Source organism: Kogia breviceps, chromosome 16 (assembly GCF_026419965.1).
Source record: "Kogia breviceps isolate mKogBre1 chromosome 16, mKogBre1 haplotype 1, whole genome shotgun sequence".
Classification (NCBI taxonomy): domain Eukaryota; kingdom Metazoa; phylum Chordata; class Mammalia; order Artiodactyla; family Physeteridae; genus Kogia; species Kogia breviceps.
Genome location: NC_081325.1, coordinates 7,482,738 through 7,504,100, shown reverse-complemented (window position 1 = coordinate 7,504,100; position 21,363 = coordinate 7,482,738). Strand labels below are relative to the sequence as shown.

General features: G+C 40.9%; 1 protein-coding gene across 10 annotated transcripts in view; it reads right to left on the bottom strand.

Annotated features, from left to right (window-relative positions):
- MTUS2 (microtubule associated scaffold protein 2) overlaps positions 1 to 21,363 on the bottom strand; it is a 499,652-nt gene that overhangs the window by 391,700 nt on the left and 86,589 nt on the right. The window contains exons 1-2 of one of the 10 annotated variants that reach the window (XM_067016456.1): positions 15,583 to 15,717; positions 9,008 to 9,165 (exon numbers count right to left, since the gene is read on the bottom strand). The exons of 7 other annotated variants lie outside the window; for them this stretch is intronic. The gene's annotated coding sequence lies outside the window, so the exon portion shown is untranslated. Of the gene's footprint in view, positions 1 to 9,007; positions 9,166 to 15,582; positions 15,718 to 21,363 lie in introns of those variants that run through there. 2 more of the 10 variants (XM_067016453.1, XM_067016455.1) reach the window with 2 other exon arrangements.

Genomic DNA, 21,363 nt, shown 5'->3' with positions numbered 1-21,363 from the left:
CAATGAAAACCCAACGTAGCAAAAAAAAAAGAAATGACTCACTGGGATCTTAACTCAGATGTGTCAGCACACACAGTGAAGCCAGGAAACGAGCTTTCACTGTCACATTCACAGAACTACACTGAAGACAAGCCACTGGGAATTTGAGTCAAGATTACACATTTTTCTGCAGAACTTATTGGCAAGTGGCACAAAAATTCATCCACATTGTTAGCAAAAATGAAGGCACTCTGAAAGTTCTTTCTTCCCCTGAAATTTTAAGGAAATGGGTAAAACAAATAGACTGCTCTCTACCAATAAAACTTAAATGTCACTTTGTCATATATTAAAATTTTACTTGTACCAGGAAATTTCTGGAGTCTCCATTCTGTCTCACTCTAGTAGCCTTTATGGTATGTTTTCTTCTCTGATAAGGGAAGTCTCAACTCTCCCTTCAATATTTTTTTGACTTTAAAAACAGTGCTGGCACTTTCAGCTGTCTATTTGGAACAAAATAATTTTCTTACACCGTATGTAAAAATAAATTACAGATAAAGTAAAGGCTAGATGCCAAAAATAAACTAATAACCTCTTAAGAGAAAATCTAGGGGACTATGTGTACGATCTAAAGATGTGTGGAGACCTTATCTCCCTCTGAAAACAAAGAAACATAAAAGATGTATTTTGCTATATGAACATTTAAAACTTTTATAGAGCAAAAACTATCATAAGCAAGGTTACATAAAAACAATAGATTTGGAAAAAATATCTGCAAAAAAATGTTTAAAATAAAGTGTTAATATCAATAACATGTAGACAGCCCTCTTAGAAATAGATACAAAAAAGAAAAATGATTCAACAGAAATATGTGCAAAAACATATGAATAGGAAATTTGCAGAAAAGCCACTCTCCAAAAGACCAAACATATGAAAAACTACTCAAATGCACTCTTTCCATTCAGACTAGCAAACATTATAAAGATGATTAACACCTATCGCTAACAGAAATGTCAAAAAAAGACACTCTCATAAATTGCTGGTGGCAGTGTAATTGTTACAGAAATTTTCAAAGCAATCCAGCAATGTCTATTGCTAAAAATACACTGATGAGATTCCAACTACTATAACATTTTCTTAAAAAAAAATAGTGCAAAAGAAGAGATGTACAAATACGTTTACTGCACTGCTATTCCTAACAGCAAAAAAGGAAACAAAATGAAAGTTTATTAATAGGGTAACAGTTGAATAAATAAAGATGGGTCCATACCCATACCATGGACTATAGCCATAAAGAGAATGAATGGGAACTATACTAGTGGAGTCGGAGGTACTTCTATGAGGCTTTGCTAAACGGGAAAATTAACACAGAAAAGTGTGTTTAATATTATACCAGTTAATAAAGCAAACAATTACCCCCAAATCCTTATATATTCATATGTTTATATGTTCATATATGGTTATCTGGGCAAAGAGGAAAGCACAGGAGGATACACACCAGGTAATTCACGTGTGTTATTTAGGGTGACAGAGGGAAAATAAGTGAAAAAAGAAAAAATCCCAAAGACACCCAATGTGTATATGATCTCATATATATATACATATATATATTTCTTTAAAAAGAAAATTTTTAAAAAGAGATCAGATTAGAGCTGTATCTAGCAATTTGCAGGGATATACACCAACTGCTGTTAAATTAAAAGAACAAATTGCATAATAATGTGTAAAAAAATTCTGTTTGGATAAAGACAAAATATCACTATATTTATAAATAAGCTTACATATTTGTTGGAGCAAGGAGAAAGATTTGGAAGGCTATACACCAGGCTATTAAGTGATTATCTCAGGAAGGTTGTGTTGGTTCAGAAAGAACATTAGATCAGTAACTTTGCCCATATATGATCTTTGTACAGAATTGCTTCAGATATTAAAGCAAATGTGTTTTACTTCTATAACTAAAAATAAATACAGAAATTTTGTTTTCCAGAAAAGGAAAAACAAGCATAACAGTGACAGGGAATAAGTGCTTCATGGAATTCTTTTTCGAATTCCATCCTAGAATCTACCACTGGTGCATACCGACATAAAAGTTGCATTACCTGCTTGTGCTGCACATACACACTCCATCACTACGCCCTGCCCTTCAATAAACACCACCCCACCCCCAGCCAGTAGCAGAGGCTCTATCAACAGTTATCATTTGCTTGTTGATATTATCTCCAGGTCAGATCCTTCATTTTGGTTTCCTAATCATGGTGCCTGGCTTTAATTTTTTTTTAATTAAGAGAATGTACTCAACAGACTAGGAATGGAGGGAAACTACCTTAACATAATAAAGGCCATATATGAAAAGCCCACAACGAACACCACACTCAGCGGTGAAAGAGTGAAAGATTTCCTTCAAAATTAAGGATAATATAAGGATGCCTGTTTTCACCAATTCTATTCAACATAGTACTGGAAGTCCTAAATAGAACGATTACACGAGGAAGAGAAACAAAGCATCCAAATAAGAAAGGAAAAAGTAAAATTATCTCTGTTTTCAGACAACATGCTCTTATATGTAGAAAACCCCAAAGATTCCACACACAAAACAAGCAAACAGACAAACAAAAAAGACCTGTTAGAATGAACAAGTTCAGCAAAGGTGCAGAATTCAAAGTCACACAAAAACCAGTTGCAGTTCTGTACACTAACAATGAACAATCAGAAAAGAAAGAAAACAATTCCATTTACAATCGCATCAAAAAATAAAATACTTAAGTATTAACTTGACCAAGGAGGCAAAAGACTTGTTCATAAAAAACTGCAAAACTGAACAAAATTAAAGAAGACACAAATGAATGGAAACATATCCCATGTTCATGGACTAGAAGACAATATTGTTAAGATGCCAATACTACTGGAAGCAATCTATGGATTTAATCAATCCTTATCAAAATCCCAGGGACATTTTTTGCAGAAAACAGAAGACTCCATCCTAAAATTCATATGGAATCCCAAAGATGAATCCCAAAGATGACAATAGCCAAAATGATCTTCAAAATGAAGAACAAAGTTGGAGGTCTCATGCTACCCAATTTCAACACTTATTACAAGGTACAACAATCAAAACAGTGTGTTACTGGCATAAAGACCATATAGGTCAACATAACAGAATGTAGAGTCCAGAAATAAACCCTTGCATATATGCTCAAATGATTTCTGACAAGAGTACAAGACCATTTGATGGGGGAAAGGCCATGTCTTCAACAAATGGTGCTGGGAAAACTGGATATCCACAGGCTAAATAATGAATTTGGACCCTTACCTTAAACCAGATACAAAAATTGATTTGAAATAGATCAAAGACATAAACCTAAGACCTAAAACTATAAAACAGAGGACAACATGGGAGATAGCTTCATGATATTGGTCTTAGCAAGAATTTCTTGAATATGACACCAAAAGCAAGGCAACAGCGTATATAACTTGTAATACATTAAAATTTAAAACTTCTGTGCATCAAAGAACACAACCAATAAAGTGAAAAGATAACCTACAGAATGGGAGAAAATATTTGCAAATCATATAGCTGATATGGGGTTGATATCCAGAATATCTAAAGAACTCCTATAACTCAACAACAAAAAACCAAACAATCCAATTAAAAAATGGGCAAAGGATTTGAATAGACTTTTCTCCAAAGAAGATAAACAAATGGCCAAAAAGCATACAAAAAGATGCTCAACATCACTAGTCATGAGGGAAATGAAAATCGAACCCATGAGATATCACCTCACACTCATCAGGATGGCTACTGTCAAAACAGAAAATAACTGTTGACAAGGATGTGGAGAAATTGGAACCCTTGTGCACTGTTGATGGGAAAATAAAATGGAACACCTGCTATGGAAAAGAGTGTAGCAGTTCCTCAGGAAATTAAAAATAGAGTTAACATATGACACAGCAATTCCACTTCTGGGTATGTGTCTAAAAGAATTGAAAGTAGGGTCTCAAAGAGATATTTGCATACTCATGTTTACTACAGCATTATTCACAATAGTCAAAAGGTGGAAGCAACTCAAGTGTCCATCAATGGGTGAACAGATTAAAAAAGTGTGTATACATACAATGGAATATCATCAGGCTCAAAAAGGAAGGAAAAAGGAGCTTCAAGATGGTAGAAGAGTAAAGACACGGAGATCACCTTCCTCCCCACAAACACATCAGCAATACATCTACATGTGGAACAACTCCTACAGAACACCTACTGAACGCTGGCAGAAGACCTCAGACCTCCCAAAAGGCAAGAAACTCCCCACATACCTGGGTAGGGCAAAAGAAAAAAGAAAAAACAGAGACAAAAGAATAGGCACGGGACCTGCACCAGTGGGAGGGAGCCGTGAAGGAGGAAAGGTTTCCACACACTAGGAAGCCCCTTCCTGGGTGGAGACTGCGGGGGCAGAGGGGAAGCTTCAGAGCCAGGGAGGAGAGCGCAGCCACAGGGGTGCGGAGGGCACAGCGGAGAGATTCCTGCAGAGGATCGGTGCCGACCAGCACTCACCAGCCCGAGAGGCTTGTCTGCTCACCCGCCGGGAAGGGCGGGGGTTGGGAGCTGAGGCTCGGCTTTGGAGGTGGATCCCAGGGAGAGGACTGGGGTTGTCGGCGTGAACGCAGCCTGAAGGGGCTGGTGCGCCACGGCTGGCCGGGAGGGAGTCCGAGAAAAAGTCTAGAGCTGCCGAAGAGGCAAGAGACCATTGTTTCGGGTGCACGAGGAGAGGGGGTTCAAAGCGCCGCCTAAACGAGCTCCAGAGACGGGCGCGAGCCGCAGCTATCAGCGTGGACCCCAGAGATGGGCATGAGACGCTAAGGCTGCTGTTGCTGCCACCAAGAAGCCTGTGTGCAAGCACAGGTCACTGTCCACACCTCCCCTCCCAGGAGCCTGTGCAGCCCGCCACTGCCAGGGTCCCATGACCCAGGGACAGCTTCCCCAGGAGAACACACGGTGCGCCTCAGGCTGGTGCAACGTCACGCTGGCCTCTGCCGCCGCAGGTTTCCCCCGCATCCGTGCCCCTCCCTCCCCCCAGCCTGAGTGAGCCAGAACCCCTGAATCGGCTGCTCCTTTAACCCCATCCTGTCTGAGTGAAGAACAGACGCCCTCAGGGGACCCACACGCAGAGGCGGGGCCAAATCCAAAGCTGAACCCCAGGAGCTGGGCAAACAAAGAAGAGAAAGTGAAATCTCTCCCAGCAGCCTCTGGAGCAGCGGATTAAATCTCCAAAATCAACTTGATGTACCTGCATCTGTGGAAAACCTGAACAGACAAAGAATATCCCAAATTGAGGTGGTGGTCTTTGGGAGCAATAATATACATTTTTTTCCCTTTTTCTCTTTTTGTGAGTGTGTATGTGTATGCTTCTGTGTGTGATTTGGTCTGTATAGCTTTGCTTTTACCATTTATCCTGAGTTCTGTCTGTCCTTTGTTTTTTTTTAAATATACTTTTTAGCGCTGGTTATCACTGGTGGATTTGTTTATTGGTTTGGTTGCTCTCTTCTTTCCTTCTTTCTCTTTTTTTAAATTACTTTTTAAAAAATTTTAATAATTATTTTTTATTTTTTATATTAATAACTTTTTATTTTATTTTATCTTCTTTCTTTCTTTTCTTTCTCTCTTTTATTCTGAGCCGTGTGGATGACAGGCTCTTGGTGCTCCAGCCAGGCGTCAGGGCTGTGCCTCTGAGGTGGGAGAGCCAAGTTCAGGACATTGGCCCACTAGAGACCTCCCAGCTCCACGTAGTAGCAAATGGCGAAAACCTCCCAGAGATCTCCATCTCAACACCAAGACCCAGCTCCACTCAACGACCAGCAAGCTCCAGTACTGGACACCCTATGCCAAACAACTAGCAAGACAAGAACACAACCCCAACCATTAGCAGAGAGGCTGCCTAAAATCATAATAAGGCCACAGACACCCCAAAATACACCACCAGACATGGAACTGCCCACCAGAAAGACAAGATCCAGCCTCATCCACCAGAACAGAGGCACTAGTTCCCTCCACCAGAAAGCCTACACAACCCACTGAACCAACCTTAGCCACTGGGGGCAGACACCAAAAACAATGGGAACTACGAACCTGCAGCCTGCAAAAAGGAGACCCCAAACACAGTAAGTTAAGCAAAATGAGAAAACAGAGAAACAGACAGCAGATGAAGGAGCAAGGTAAAAACCCACCAGACCTAACAAATGACGAGGAAATAGGCAGTCTGCCTGAAAAAGAATTCAGAGTAATGATAGTAAAGATGATCCAAAATCTTGGAAACAGAATGGAGAAAATACAAGAAACTTTTAACAAGGACCTAGAAGAACTAAAGAGCAAACAAACAGCGATGAACAACACAATATATGAAATTAAAAATTCTCTAGAAGGGATCAATAGCAGAATAACTAGGCAGAAAAACGGATAAGTGACCTGGAAGACAAAATAGTGAAAATAACTACTTCAGAGCAGAATAAAGAAAAAAAAATGAAAAGAACTGAGGACAGTCTCAGAGACCTCTGGGAGAACATTAAATGCACCAACATTCAAATTATAGGGGTCCCAGAAGAAGAAGAGTAAAAGAAAGGAACTGAGAAAATATTTGAAGAGATTATAGTAGAAAAATTCCCTAATATGGGAAAGGAAATAGTTAATCAAGTCCAGGAATCACAGAGTCCCATACAGGATAAATCCAAGGAGAAACACGCCAAGACACATATTAATCAAACTATCAAAAATTAAATACAAAGAAAACATATTAAAAGCAGCAAAGAAAAAACAAATAACATACAAGGGAATCCCCATAAGGTTAACAGCTGATCTTTCAGCAGAAACTCTGCAAGCCAGAAGGGAGTGGGAGGACATATTGAAAGTGATGAAGCATAAAAACCTACAGCCAAGATTACTCTACCCAGAAAGGATCTCACTCACATTCAACAGAGAAATTAAAACTGTTACAGACAAGCAAGAGCTAAGAGAATTCAACACCGGCAAACCAGCTTTACAACAAATGCTAAAGGAACTTCTCTAGGCAGGAAACACAAGAGAAGGAAAAGACCTACAATAACAAACCCAAAACAATTAAGAAAATGGTAATAGGAACATACATATCAATAACTACCTTGAATGTAAATGGATTAAATGCTCCAACCAAAAGACATAGACTGGATGAATGGATACAAAAACAAGACCTGTATATATGCTGTCTACAAGAAACCCACTTCAGACCCAGGGACACATACAGACTGAAAGTGAGGGGATAGAAAAAGATATTCCATGCACATGGAAATCAAAAGAAAGCAGGAGTAGCAATTCTCATATCAGACAAAATAGACTTTAAAACAAAGACTATTACAAGACACAAAGAAGGACACTACATAATGATCAAGGGATCAATCCAAGAAGAGGATATAACAATTGTAAATATTTATGCACCCAACATAGGAGCATCTCAATACATAAGGCAAATACTAACAGCCATAAAAGAGGAAATCAACAGTAACACAATCATAGTAGTGGACTTTAACACCCCACTTTCACCAATGGACAGATCATCCAAAATGAAGATAAATAAGGAAACACAAGCTTTAAATGATACATTAAACAAGATGGACTTAATTGATATTTATAGGACATTCCATCCAAAAACAACAAATACACTTTCTTCTCAAGTGCTCATGGAAAATTCTCCAGGATAGATCATATCTTGGATCAGAAATCAAGCCTTGGTAAATTTAAGAAAATTGAAATCATATCAAGTATCTTTTCCAACCACAATGCTATGAGACTAGATATCAATTACAGGAAAAAAATCTGTAAAAAATACAAACACATGGAGGCTAAACAATATATTACTTAATAACCAAGAGATCACTGAAGAAATCAAAGAGGAAATAAAAAACTACCTAGAAACAAATGACAATGAAAATAAGACAACCCAAAACCTATGGGATGCAGCAAAAGCAGGTGTAAGAGGGAAGTATATAGCAATACAAAGCTACCTTAAGCAACAAGAAACATCTCAAATAAACAACCTAACCTTACACCTAAAGCAATTAGAGAAAGAAGAACAAAAAAACCCCAAAGTTAGCAGAAGGAAAGAAATAAAATCAGATCAGAAAGAAATAAAGATCAGAAAGAAATCAGATCAGAAAGAAAGAAAGATCAGATCAGAAATAAATGAAAAAGAAATGAAGGAAACTATAGCAAAGATCAATAAACTAAAAGCTGGTTCTTTGAGAAGATAAACAAAATTGATAAACCATTAGCCAGACTCATCAAGAAAAAAAGGGAGAAGATTCACATCAACAGAATTAGAAATGGAAAAGAAGTAACAACTGACACTGCAGAAATACAAAGGACCATGAGAGATTACTACAAGCAACTCTATGCCAATAAAATGGACAAGCTGGAAGAAACGGACAAATTATTAGAAAAGCACAACGTTCCGAGACTGAACCAGGGAGAAATAGAAAATACAAACAGACCAATCACAAGCACTGAAATTCAGACTATGATTAAAAATCTTCCAACAAACAAAGCCCAGCACAGATGGCTTCACAGGTGAATTTTATCAAACATTTAGAGAAGAGCTAACACCTATCCTTCTCAAACTCTTCCAAAATATAGCAGAGGAAAGAACATTCCCAAACTCATTCTACGAGGCCACCATCACCCTGATACCAAAACCAGACAAAGACGTCACAAAGAAAGAAAACTACAGGCCAATATCACTGATGAACACAGATGCAAAAAATTATCAACAAAATACTAGCAAACAGAATCCAACAGCACATTAAAAGGATCATACACCATGATCAAGTGGGGTTTATCCCAGGGACGCAAGGAATCTTCAGTATACACAAATCAATCAATGTGATACACCATACTAACAAATTGAAGGAGAAAAACCACATGATAATCTCAATAGATGCAGAGAAAGCTTTTGACAAAATCCAACACCCATTTATGATAAAAACCCTCCAGAAAGTAGGCATAGAGGGAACTTACCTCAACATAATAAAGGTCATATATGACAAACCCACAGACAACATCGTCCTCAATGGTGCAAAACTGAAACCATTTCCACTAAGATCAGGAACAAGACAAGGATGTTCACTCTCACCACTATTATGCAACATAGTTTTGGAAGTTTTAGCCACAGCAATCTGAGAAAAAAAAAAAGAAATCCAAATTGGAAAAGAAGAAGTAAAGCTGTCACTGTTTGCAGATGACATGGCACTATACACAGAGAATCCTAAAGATGCTACCAGAAAACTACTAGAGCTAATCAATGAATTTGGTAAAGTAGCAGGATACAAAATTAATGCACAGAAATCTTTTGCATTCCTATACACTAATGATGAAAACTCTGAAAGAGAAATTAAGGAAACACTTCCATTTGCCACTGCAACAGAAAGAATAAAATACCTAGGAATAAAACTACCTAGGGAGATAAAAGACCCGTATGCAGAAAACTATAAGACACTGATGAAAGAAATTAAAGATGATACACATAGATGGAGAGATATACCATGTACTTGGATTGGAAGAATCAACATTGTGAAAATGACTATACTACCCAAAGCAATCTACAGATTCAATGCAATCCCTATCAAACTACCACTGGCATTTTTCACAGAACTAGAACAAAAAATTTCACAATTTGTATGGAAACTAAAAGACCCTGAATAACCAAAGCAATCTTGAAAAAGAAACATGGAGCTGGAGGAATCAGGCTCCCTGACTTCAGACTGTACTACAAAGCTACATGAATCAAGACAATATGGTACTGGTACAAAAACAGAAATATAGATCAATGGAACAGGATAGAAAGCCCAGAGATAAGCCCACACACCTATGGTCAACTAATCTATGACAAAGAAGGCAAGGATATACAATGGAGAAAAGACAGTCTCTTCAGTAAGTGGTGCTGGGAAAACTGGACAGCTACATGTAAAAGTATGAAATTGGAACACTCCCTAACACCATACACAAAAATAAACTCAAAATGGATTAAACACCTGAATGTAAGGTCAGACAGTATTAAACTCTTAGAAGAAAACACAGGCAGAACACTCTATGACATAAATCACAGCAGGATCTTTTTTGACCCACCTCCTAGAGAAATAAAAACAAAAATAAACAAATGGGATCTAATGAAACTTAAAAGCTTTTGCACAGCAAAGGAAACCATAAACAAGATGAAAAGACGACCCTCAGAATGGGAGAAAATATTTGCAAATGAAGCAACGGACAAAGGATTAAGCTCCAAAATTTAGAAGCAGCTCATGCAGCTCAATATCAAAAAAACAAACAACCCAATCCAAAAATGCCCAGAAGATCTAAATAGACATTTCTCCAAAGAAGATATACAGATTGCCAACAAACACATGAAAGGATGCTCAACATCATTAATCATTAGAGAAATGCCCATCAAAACTACAAGGAGATATCATCTCACACCAGTCAGAATGGCCATCATCAAAAAACCTACAAACAGGGCTTCCCTGGTGTGGCAGTGGTTGAGAGTCCGCCTGCCGATGCAGGGGACACGGGTTCATGCCCCAGTCCGGGAAGATCCCACATGCCGCAGAGCGGTTAGGCCCGTGAGCCATGGCCGCTGAGCCAGCACGTCCGGAGCCTGTGCTCCGCAACAGGAGAGGTCACAACAGTGAGAGGCCCGCATACCGAAAAAAAAAAAAAACCTACAAACAATAAATGCTGGAGAGGGTGTGGAGAAAAGGGAACCCTGTTGCACTGTTGCTGGGAATGTAAATTGATACAGCCACTATGGACAGCAGTATGAAGGTTCCTTTAAAAACTAAAAATAGAGCTACCATAGGATCCAGCAATCCCACTACTGGGCATATACCCTGAGAAAACCATAATTCAAAAAGAGTCATGTACCACAATGTTCACTGCAGCTCTATTTACAATAGCCAGGACAAGGAAGCAACCTAAGTGTCCATCAAAAGATGAACGGATAAAGAAGATGTGGCACATATATACAATGGAATATTACTCAGCCATAAAAAGAAAAGAAATTGAGTTATTTGCAGTCAGGTAGGTGGACCTAGAGACTGTCATACAGAGTGAAATAAGTCAGAAAGAGAAAAACAAATACCGTATGCTAGCACATATATATGGAATCTTAAAAAAAAAAAACGGTCATGAAGAACCTAGGGGCAAGATGGGAATAAACATGCAGGCCTACTAGAGAATGGACTTGAGGATATGGGGAGGGGGAAGGGTAAGCTGGGACGAAGTGAGAGAGTGGCATGGACATATACACACTACCAAATGTAAAATAGATAGCTAGTGGGAAGCAGCTGCATAGCACAGGGAGATCAGCTCGGTGCTTTGTGACCACCTAGAGGGGTGGGATAGGGAGGGAGGGAGGGAGACGCAAGAGGGAGGGGATATGGGGATATATGTATATGTACAGCTGATTCACTCTGTTATAAAGCAGAAACTAACACACGATTGTAAAGCAGTTATACTCCAATAAAGATGTTTAAAAATAAAATAAAATAAAGCATTTAGCGATTGGGAATGAAAAAAAAAGGAAGGAAATTTTGACATAGTCTGCAACATGGATGAACCTTGAGGACATTATTCTAAGTTAAATAAGCCAGGTGTTGAAAGGCAAATACTGTGTGACTTCACTTGTATGAGATGTCTAGATTAGTCACATTCATAGAGACAGAAAATAGAATGGTGGTTGCCAGAGGCTGGAGGGAGGGGGAAATGGAGCACTGCTGTTTAATGCGGATAGAGTTTCAGTTTTGCAAGATGAAAAGAGTTCTAGAGTTCGGGTGCATGACAATGTGAATGTACTTAACACTACTGAAGAGTACACTTAAAAATGGTCAAGATGGTGAATTTTATGTTATGTGTATTTTACCGCAATGAAAAAATTTTAAAACATTAAGAGAATGGGATACTGTAATTAAAAGATAACAAGGTGAGTGAGGTATTGGTAAGAAGTTGGGCTAGAAACTGAGAGGCTGGGAAAACCCAAAAGTATACTAAAACCCAGGGCCCCCAGGCAGGAGAGTAGGTCCCGTTTGGAATAACCGAGATGCGCATTAAACTGATGCCCGAATCATATGCAACAGAAAAACATTCGTGCTGCTCGACGTGAAAGCCTGGTCGTACTCAGTGGATGGGTGAAGGGATGTCAGTATCTCATCCTGGGAAAGGCCAGCCTTCCCATAAAATGGGGAGAAGAGCCCCGTCCTATGCAGCAAAGATTGAAAAACAAGTTGTTTGCCTCATTTTTAAAAAAAAGTTTGAACATACATATCCTACTACCTTGTTGGGAAAATTACTAAAGTAGTCTTGTTCAGGCTTCAGAGGCAGACACAGGCCTCTGCCCGGCCTGTGACCCTGCCTGGACTGCAGGGCCCGCTTGCACACCTAACAACTGCTGCTAGCAAGTCAAGCGGCACTTACCATAAGAAAGGGAGTGGGTCTTAGAATTTTTTTTTTTTTTTTTGCGGTATGCGGGCCTCTCACTGTTGTGGCCTCTCCCATTGCGGAGCACAGGCTGCGGACGCGCAGGCTCAGCGGCCATGGCAAACGGGCCCAGCCGCTCCGCGGCACGTGGGATCTTCCCAGACCAGGGCACGAACCCGCGTCCCCTGCATCGGCAGGCGGATTCTCAACCACTGCGCCACCAGGGAAGCCCTCTTAGAATTTCTTGAGCCCTGGGGACCTGGCTAGTCCCCCAGGGTCTGGAAAATCTTGTGACTCACCTGGCGAAATTAACAGCATTGTTACAAATGAACCAGAGCTGCGTTTTTGCATACAAACCGATAATATTAGTTTGCTGCCTGGAATTATAATGGAAAGCCCCCAGGACTCCATTCTGAAGTCTCATCTGTGGGGTGGACACACAGCCCAGGATCCTTCCCAACTGGGGCTCCAGAGAGCTGTCACTCGGGACTTCCCAGCTGCTGTTTGGATCTGGAAGTAGGGGTCGGCCCAATTCGGTGATGTATACCTTGTTACATTTCCCTAATAATCTTATTCCTTTCCTTCTAATGACTGTATATTAAAATTAAGTTAAATCACCTTTCACTAAAGAGCTGATTAAAGCTGTTTCTTTGTGTGAGATGAGTGCTTATTTTGCCAGCGAATCCAACAATCCTTAAAACCGAAAGCAAGCTTTCAGCAAAACATACCTACACATGTTCTCTTTTACATCCTTTAAAATATACATATAACCTGTAAGGTGAAAGAAAAATGAAGCTCAGAGATGTTAAGTGACTTCCAAGATTTACAAGTTGGTCGCCCAAGGGGTAGTGGGGAGGAGATCCACCCCCGCACCAACCTGTACTCGGGACCTGCACTGAGTCTGTGATGTAAAAGCTCCAGCTGGGGCAGTGGACAGTGGCATCTGTTATAACATAGAGTCAAGCGCAGGCCCAGGAAATGTTGGGCCCTTTCCTCCCCGCCACACCTGTGAGACGAGCAATGGCTGACATTATCACAGTGAAAGCTACGTGTCTACCGTGGTGCTCTGAAATAAGTTGCCAACGAAGTCATAAAGCCTCCTCTGACATTTCAACAGATGGGAAGCAGCAATTTTATGAGATTATAGAAATAAGCAATCTTGAGATGAGGAAAAAAACCTTAGGAACCAATAAGACTAATTTCTCACCTAACAGAGGAATCCCACCCACAGATTCTCTGGCAGGTAGGAACACTTCTAATTGTAGGGAATGTCACTACCTAACGAGACAAGCCCATTCTATTTTGAACAGCCCTAAAGAATTATGAAATGTCTTCCTACACAGAACCAAAAACTGCCTCCCTGTAACTCTCCCTCTAGACCTGAGCCTTATCTTCTTAAAACAGAGAGATGATTTCAAATGATTTAGGAAACTGATGATCATTTGAAAACACTCCTACCCACCATGCAGTAACACATTACTTGCTTAGAGGTAAACGTAAGCCACACAAGCCAGTAAGTAAACAGTTGTTCAGCGAGTCCTTGGGCACAAATTTCCAGCTCTGAAAAAGCTTAAATCCCCGACAACAGGGCAACAGTACAATTATTTTGTTAAAGAAAATTAGTTAACATCATGCTCAATAATTTTGATTGCATAAATATGCTAACTGTGAAAATGATCTGTCATCTTTGAACAAGAGAAAGATGGCCTGTAAATTCTGTTTGAATTTCTAAAGAAAATTTCCCTCCAGGCATACACAACACTTAAAACTAACTGTAGTCTCAACCAACCCACTGAAATTCAGAGTTGCCAAGAATCATAAATTGTCCCTATCTCCCATTACCCTCCACAAATTAATATTCGAAAGTTGTCTTTAAATCCTGTATGAAAATTTAACCAGGGCTTCCCTGGTGGCGCAGTGGTTGAGAGTCTGTCCGCCTGCCGATGCAGGGGACACGGGTTCGTGCTCCGGTCCGGGAAGATCCCACGTGCCGCGGAGAGGCTGGGCCCGTGAGCCATGGCCGCTGAGCCTGCGCGTCCGGAGCCTGTGCTCCGCAACGGGAGAGGCCACAACAGGGAGAGGCCCGCGTACCGCAAAAAAAAAAATTTAACCATGTGGCCAATACATGTCATTTGCTTAAAAAAAAAAAAAAAAGTAATAGGTTCTAGTTCTTTCTTGAAAAAACTGTGACATACATACAATTATTTATTATTTTCCTTTCTCTGATGAAAGATACAAAAAGTAAAATTAAACAAAAAACTGACTTCTCATCTTTTCCTTAAATAGAACATTTAAACTGTCAATTAACTAACAGTGGCAAGACCCAGGAGGTGTTGGTGATACTAGTGCTGCAGCACCAGATTCTTTACATGTGAAGAACATACTTTGAAAATGTTTTTAAGTAGGAGGCTGCTTCAGGTCCACAAGAAGAGCTCACTCATAACTTGTTTCCATCAACAGGCACAAACAGTTTTTTGCAAAGCCCAAAAGATCTCTTGTAACTTTGGTAGATACTTGGAAGACTCCTTTTCTAAGGGAATAAATCACTCACAAACACACTGGATGTTAACTTTTTTGGTACTTCATCGAAATAAAATTATAAAATTACATGGACAAAATTTTTTCCTCCACAGTACCTTCTATAAAATCAACACTGGCCCACGCATCCCACAGCAACAGTCTGGCCCCTGATCCTGAATTCAGTTCAGGATATATAACCATCAATAAGCAGCTACCAAGCAGAGCGCCAGGACTTTGAAAGCATCCCTGGCTTTCGAGAAGCAGACATTCCTTTCAGCCATATTCCTTAATGCCCAAAACATAAAATTCCAGTGAAATTTCAATTAACAAATTCAAGGCTCAATTAGGATGCTCACATAAAGTAATATAAAACCTTATGTAAGCCACAGGAATGAGAGTGAACTCAATCACATTAAAGAAACATTTAGTTAAATAAAAATATTTTTATTATTGCCTATTCAGAGATGTATATAAGTGGCAAATGCAGTTAAATAGCCCCATAAAATGAAAACTAACTGTAAACAGCCCCAGCATACTTCTTTGCTTAACATCCTATAGCTCCAATTAATTTTATTTCCCCAAATAGTCACTCACAACCTACTCACATAAATTTTTCTCCATCTCAAAAGAAGCCGGCTCCTTTGGCTGTTATCAGCATCCCAGGCAAAAAGGACCATGCGAGTCATACTTGCCCAAGGGCTTCAGTTTTGGACACTGGATACGTGACTTTATCCAGGGGCCTGTTAGAAATGCAGACTCTCAGACTCTACCCCAGACGTGATGAATCAGACCCTACATTTTAACAAGCTCCCCAAGTGATTTCCAAGCATATTATAGTTTGAGCAGCACTGCTACAGACCAGTGGGTCTCAGAAGGTGGTCCCAGGACCAGCAGTAGCAGCATCAAATGGGAAATACAAATTCTCAATCCTCACATACAACTCAATATAAAAACAGGGCTTCCCTGGTGGCGCAGTGGTTGAGAGTCCACCTGCCGATGCAGGGGACATGGGTTCGTGCCCCGGTCCGGGAAGATCCCACATGCCGCGGAGCGGCTGGGCCCGTGAGCCGTGGCCGCTGAGCTTGCGTGTCCGGAGCCTGTGCTCCGCAACGGGAGAGGCCACGACAGTGAGAGGCCCGTGTAAAAAAAAAAAAAAAAAACAATAAAAAAAAACCCAATCAAAAAATGGACAGAAGACCTGAACAGACATTTTTCCAAAGAACATATACAGATGGCCAACAGGCATATGAAAAGACTCTCAACATCCTTAATTATTAGAGAAATGCAGATCCAAACAACAAGGTATCACCTCACACTTGTCAGAATGGCTATCATCCAAACATCTACAAATAATAAATTCTGGAGAGGATGTGGAGAAAATAGAACCCTTGTACACTGTTGGTGGGAATGTTGGTGCAGCCACTGTGGAAAATAGTATGAGCTTCCCCTAAACACTAAAAATAGAACTACTACATGACCCAGTGATTCCACTCTAGGTATATATCCAAAGAAAATGAAAATACTAAGTCAAAAAGATACATGCGGGCTTCCCTGGTGGCGCAGTGGTTGAGAATCCGCCTGCCAATGCGGGGGACACAGGTTCGTGCCCCGGTCTGGGAAGATCCCACGTGCCGCGGAGCAGCTGGGCCCGTGAGCCGTGGCCACTGAGCCTGTGCTCCGCGACAGGAGAGGCCACAGCAGCGAGAGGCCCGCGTACCGCAAAAAAAAAAAGAAAAGATACATGCACCCCTGTGTTTATAGCGGTATTATTTACAAAATAAATAATAATTTACACCCAAAACATAGAAGTCATCCAGGTGTCCATCAACAGACAAATGGAAAAGGAAGATGTGAGGTGTGTGTATACACACACACACACACACACACACACACACACACACACACACAATGGAATACTACTCAGCCTTACAAAAGAATGAAATACTACCATCTGCAGCAACATGGACAGACCTAAAGAATATTATGCTTAGTGAAATAAAGCAGACAAATACTGTACGAAATCACTTATATGTGGAGTCTAAAAATAATACAGATGAAGGTATATGCAAAACAGAACAGACTCACAGATACAGAAAACTCAGTAGTGGTTACCAAAGGGGGAGAGGGAAGAGTGGAGGGGCAAGTTGGGGGTATGAGATTAACAGATACAAACTACTATGTATACAATAGATAAGCAACAAGGATATATTGTACAGCACAGGGAATTGTAGCCATTATCTTATAATTAGGTAACAATGGAGTATAAGCTGCAAAATACTGAATCACTAATGCTGTACACCGGAAGCTAATATAATATTGTGAATCAACTATACTTCAGTTTTTAAAAAAAAACCCTGGAGGTGGGGTCCAGCAATTCATGTTTTTACAAGCCCTCCAGGTGAAGGACCAGATAGTAAATTTAGTCTTTGCGGCCATATGGTCTCTGTCGCAAGCACTAAGTCACACAGCCGTAGCACTAAAGCAGCCGTGGACAAAACATCAACAAATGAGCTTGGCTGTGTTCCAATAAATCTTTACTTACGGACTCCAGAATTTGAATTGTATATAATTTTCACGTGTCATGAAATAGTCTTCTCTTGATTTTTTTTTTTTTTTTTTTTTTTTTTTTGCGGTATGCGGGCCTCTCACTGTTGTGGCCTCCCCCGTTGCGGAGCACAGGCTCCGGACGCACAGGCCCAGCGGCCATGGCTCACGGGCTTAGCCGCTCCGCGGCATGTGGGATCCTCCCGGACCAGGGCACGAACCCGTGTCTCCTGCATCGGCAGGCGGATTCTCAACCACTGCGCCACCAGGGAAGCCCTCTTCTCTTGATTTTTAAAAATCATTCAAAAATGTAAAACCATTCTGAGCTCACGGTCCATACAAAGCCAAGTGGTGACCAAAACTGACTCGTGGGCTCTAGTTCACCAGCCCCTGCGTTAGAGGTGAGATGATTCTCCCCAGTTCCCACTGTGCCCTCCTTTCCTGGCCCACACGAGTCCTTAAGGTCAGGGCCCCAGGATCCACGCAAATCAGAGCACTAAAGCAACCTAGCCTCTCAGCAAAACAGCAACATTTCAAACACATCCTATAATTTTGTAGCAACAGCCTTGCTGAGGAGGGGATACCAATTCCCCATACTAATAATGCTCAGGAAATAAAGCGAGAGTCTGTTGAGAAAGTATAATAATACTTGTGAGCTTTTAAAAACTTAATTATAAACGTTCAAGGGAGGGAGAAAAGCAAATGAAGCAATCCAGAGGTGTCCGCGATCGGGCGTCCAGCCCATCTTTCTAATCTTACTGACCTTATCTACTACCTCTTCCTAAAACCCCCTGTGCCCCAAATGAATGCACCTGCTCTCTGCTCCCAAACCCGTCTGAGGATGCCCACAGACCTCTCCCACACTCTCCCCATTAGGACGGCCCTGCTCCCCCGGCCCCATGTGTCCAAACCCTGCTCACTCTTTGCTGTCCGGCACAGACTCAAACCCTCCAAGGAGCACTCCCAATCCTCCGGCTACAGTGGATCCCTCTGCAGTCTGTCCTTGGGTTTCTTTTCTCCGGATTATCACATTCTATTCCTTATTTGTAAATTTTTTTAATACCCTGCACCAAATTATAAGTTTCTTGAGCATAGGAATATCTCACTCATATTTCTTCAACACATTTAGTCCCCTAGCAGAGGGACATAGTAATGGTGACTTGCAAATTTTCTGAAATGATTTTTTTTTTTTTTTTTTTTTTTTGTGGTATGCAGGCCTCTCACTGTTGTGGCCTCTCCCATTGCAGAGCACAGGCTCCGGACGCGCAGGCTCAGCGGCCATGGCGCCGCTCCGTGGCATGTGGGATCTTCCCGGACCGGGGCACGAACCCGCGTCCCCTGCATTGGCAGGCGGATTCTCAACCACTGCGCCACCAGGGAAGCCCTGAAATGATTTTTATTTCATGAAAACAATATAAAATTACTATAGAAACAGCAGCAGCAGCTACCATTATTGACACTTTAGTTACTGTCAACGTTATAACAAAACTTCCTTTCAGGTAGGAATCCCTGTGGCTCACGGGACCCACATCCCGCTCAGGTGATTCTTGGCACTCGGGAAAGGACACTGAACTTTGGTAAGATCTTGCCACAGCCTTCAAGGGAAAAGGCAGAGGGATCATTCTTTGATACAGTGTGGGTAAGATACCATCATCGTCTTCCACAAATCCTTGCGTTAATCCCAACTCAACCCAACCATTGTGCAGTGGACGGAGAGGGAAAGACATCGTACGTGGGAAATCCAGCTACTTTCATCAGGTCCAAATAAGCACGGACTTTATGAAGACTTTTCATAGTCTCAGAATGCAGTGATGGAATGAAGTGACAATAATACAGAGAAAGCACAAAGTAAAAAACAAACAAAAAATTATTTATTCCGACTGGTGGCTAATTGAAGAGCCATGATTAGTATTTCCTAGGTCCTAGCTGAAAAAGAAGGAAGGGAGCGAGGGAGGGAGAACGGAGGGAAGGAAGGAGGGAAGGAAGGAGGGAAGGAGGGAGGGAAGGAGGTTGGTTAACTAAGGCTAAGGGTAAAATGACAGGCTTGAATATCAAGAAGATATCTTAATTTACCTTGAGACCCACTTTGCAAAGTTCATAAGTAAATTCCACAATGACTCAATACGAGAGCATCAAAGTGGATATTCAGGCAGGAGGAGAAGCAATCAGTCATGCGAGGCCCACGGCAAATACAGCCCCAATGGGAAGGAGAAATTCAGTAAGGGCGGTAATATAAGTGAGAGTAGCTTGAAACTTTCTAAACAAGAGGGAAATGAGCAGCCCGATCTATGAAAACATGTGTTTTCTTTAGCGGAGCTGATTCAAATAGGCATGGAGTTCCTTCTCCGTTGCCTCCTATAATAAACCGCATAACCCATGAGCAGACAGCAACAGGAAAAATATATACGGCAAAACTCATAGGCTGGCCTCAGGACAGAACTTAAGGGGAAATGATTATCTGTATGAATAAAACGGCTTGTGCAGTTTTCATTACAGTTGTATATTTGTAATGCACTTATAACTAATAACTCATTAAAATAAATAAATATGTTCCTCAGTGGGGCAATTTTAAACACAGTTATATTGCAGTCTTTATAAACATGCATAATCATGGACAGATGGATGGCCATTATTATGAGTGATTCTCTGTTTGTTTTCATTTTATAGAAAACCCTAAGGAATAGCTTGGGAGAACTCTGAGAAATCTGAGACACTTGGTAGATTGAAAGGGGGCTTACTCTCTATGGGGGATGTTTCTTACGCCCTGTAAACCTGGGTTTCCTCATGTAAAATGTAGTTAATGTTAATACCTACCTCGCAGGTATGTCGTAAGCATCAAATGAGATGACAGATGACAAAGGTGCCCTGGAATGGTAAAGCTCTCTACAAAGAGAGTCGTTTCCACATGGGAATAGTTCACATGGATGAAAGAAGGGCAACAAGTTAAAACTGTTGACTAATTTCTGTAAATGCTATTCCATTTAAACTAAGTGATAATATCTGAATTTCGAATTGTTTGAGAAAATTGCTAATTATTCTTTACAGCAACCTCCCCAAAACTGAACCGTTTTCTGGTTACATAAATGATCCGCCTAAAGGCAAAATGCCAGAACATGAGACACAGCAGGTGATGCTACTGGATACACTTAAAATGCCAGTCAAGCCATCTCCTCAAAACCCAGCCACGACCTGTAGGATTACGTCTGTGAATTACCACCGCGCACCAAAGTCCTATTCCCTTGTACCCTCAACCCCACTCCTCAGCGTGTGCCTGTGCACACGTGTGTACACACACACACACACACACACACACACACACACACGCACAGAAATGTCAGGAAAAGGAAAAGCAATTCGAGCTAGGCTAGTTAATTTAAAGCATCTTCCACCTGCAAGTTATTTCTAGCTTTCTGAGTCTTCCAATCAATAAAATGTCAATAACGGAACTTTTACTTATAGCTGATACTTGTAGATGAACATGGCAATATTAAAGGACACAAACATGAACCTCAAAGGATGGTAACACCGCTACAGAAGATCCTCTCCACTCTCGGTGGCTGTGTACTAAACGCGCCGCTGAATCAGTCATCATCCGTGACATACAGCAGGCTTTCAAAGCACTAAAAGACAGGCGCATACATTTCCTAAAGATGTACATCCCGTAAGTGAGTGGTGTTTTCAGTAAATACCATGCCAGCCCGGACCTCGGTGACAAGCTGTGTGATTCAGCCTATTCAGACCACTCGGGAGACCTATGTAATCATGAGTTTCAACTTTCAAACAAACATAGAATTCATTTTTCAAACAAATACAGAAAGAGAACTAAGTAATCATGAGTTTTG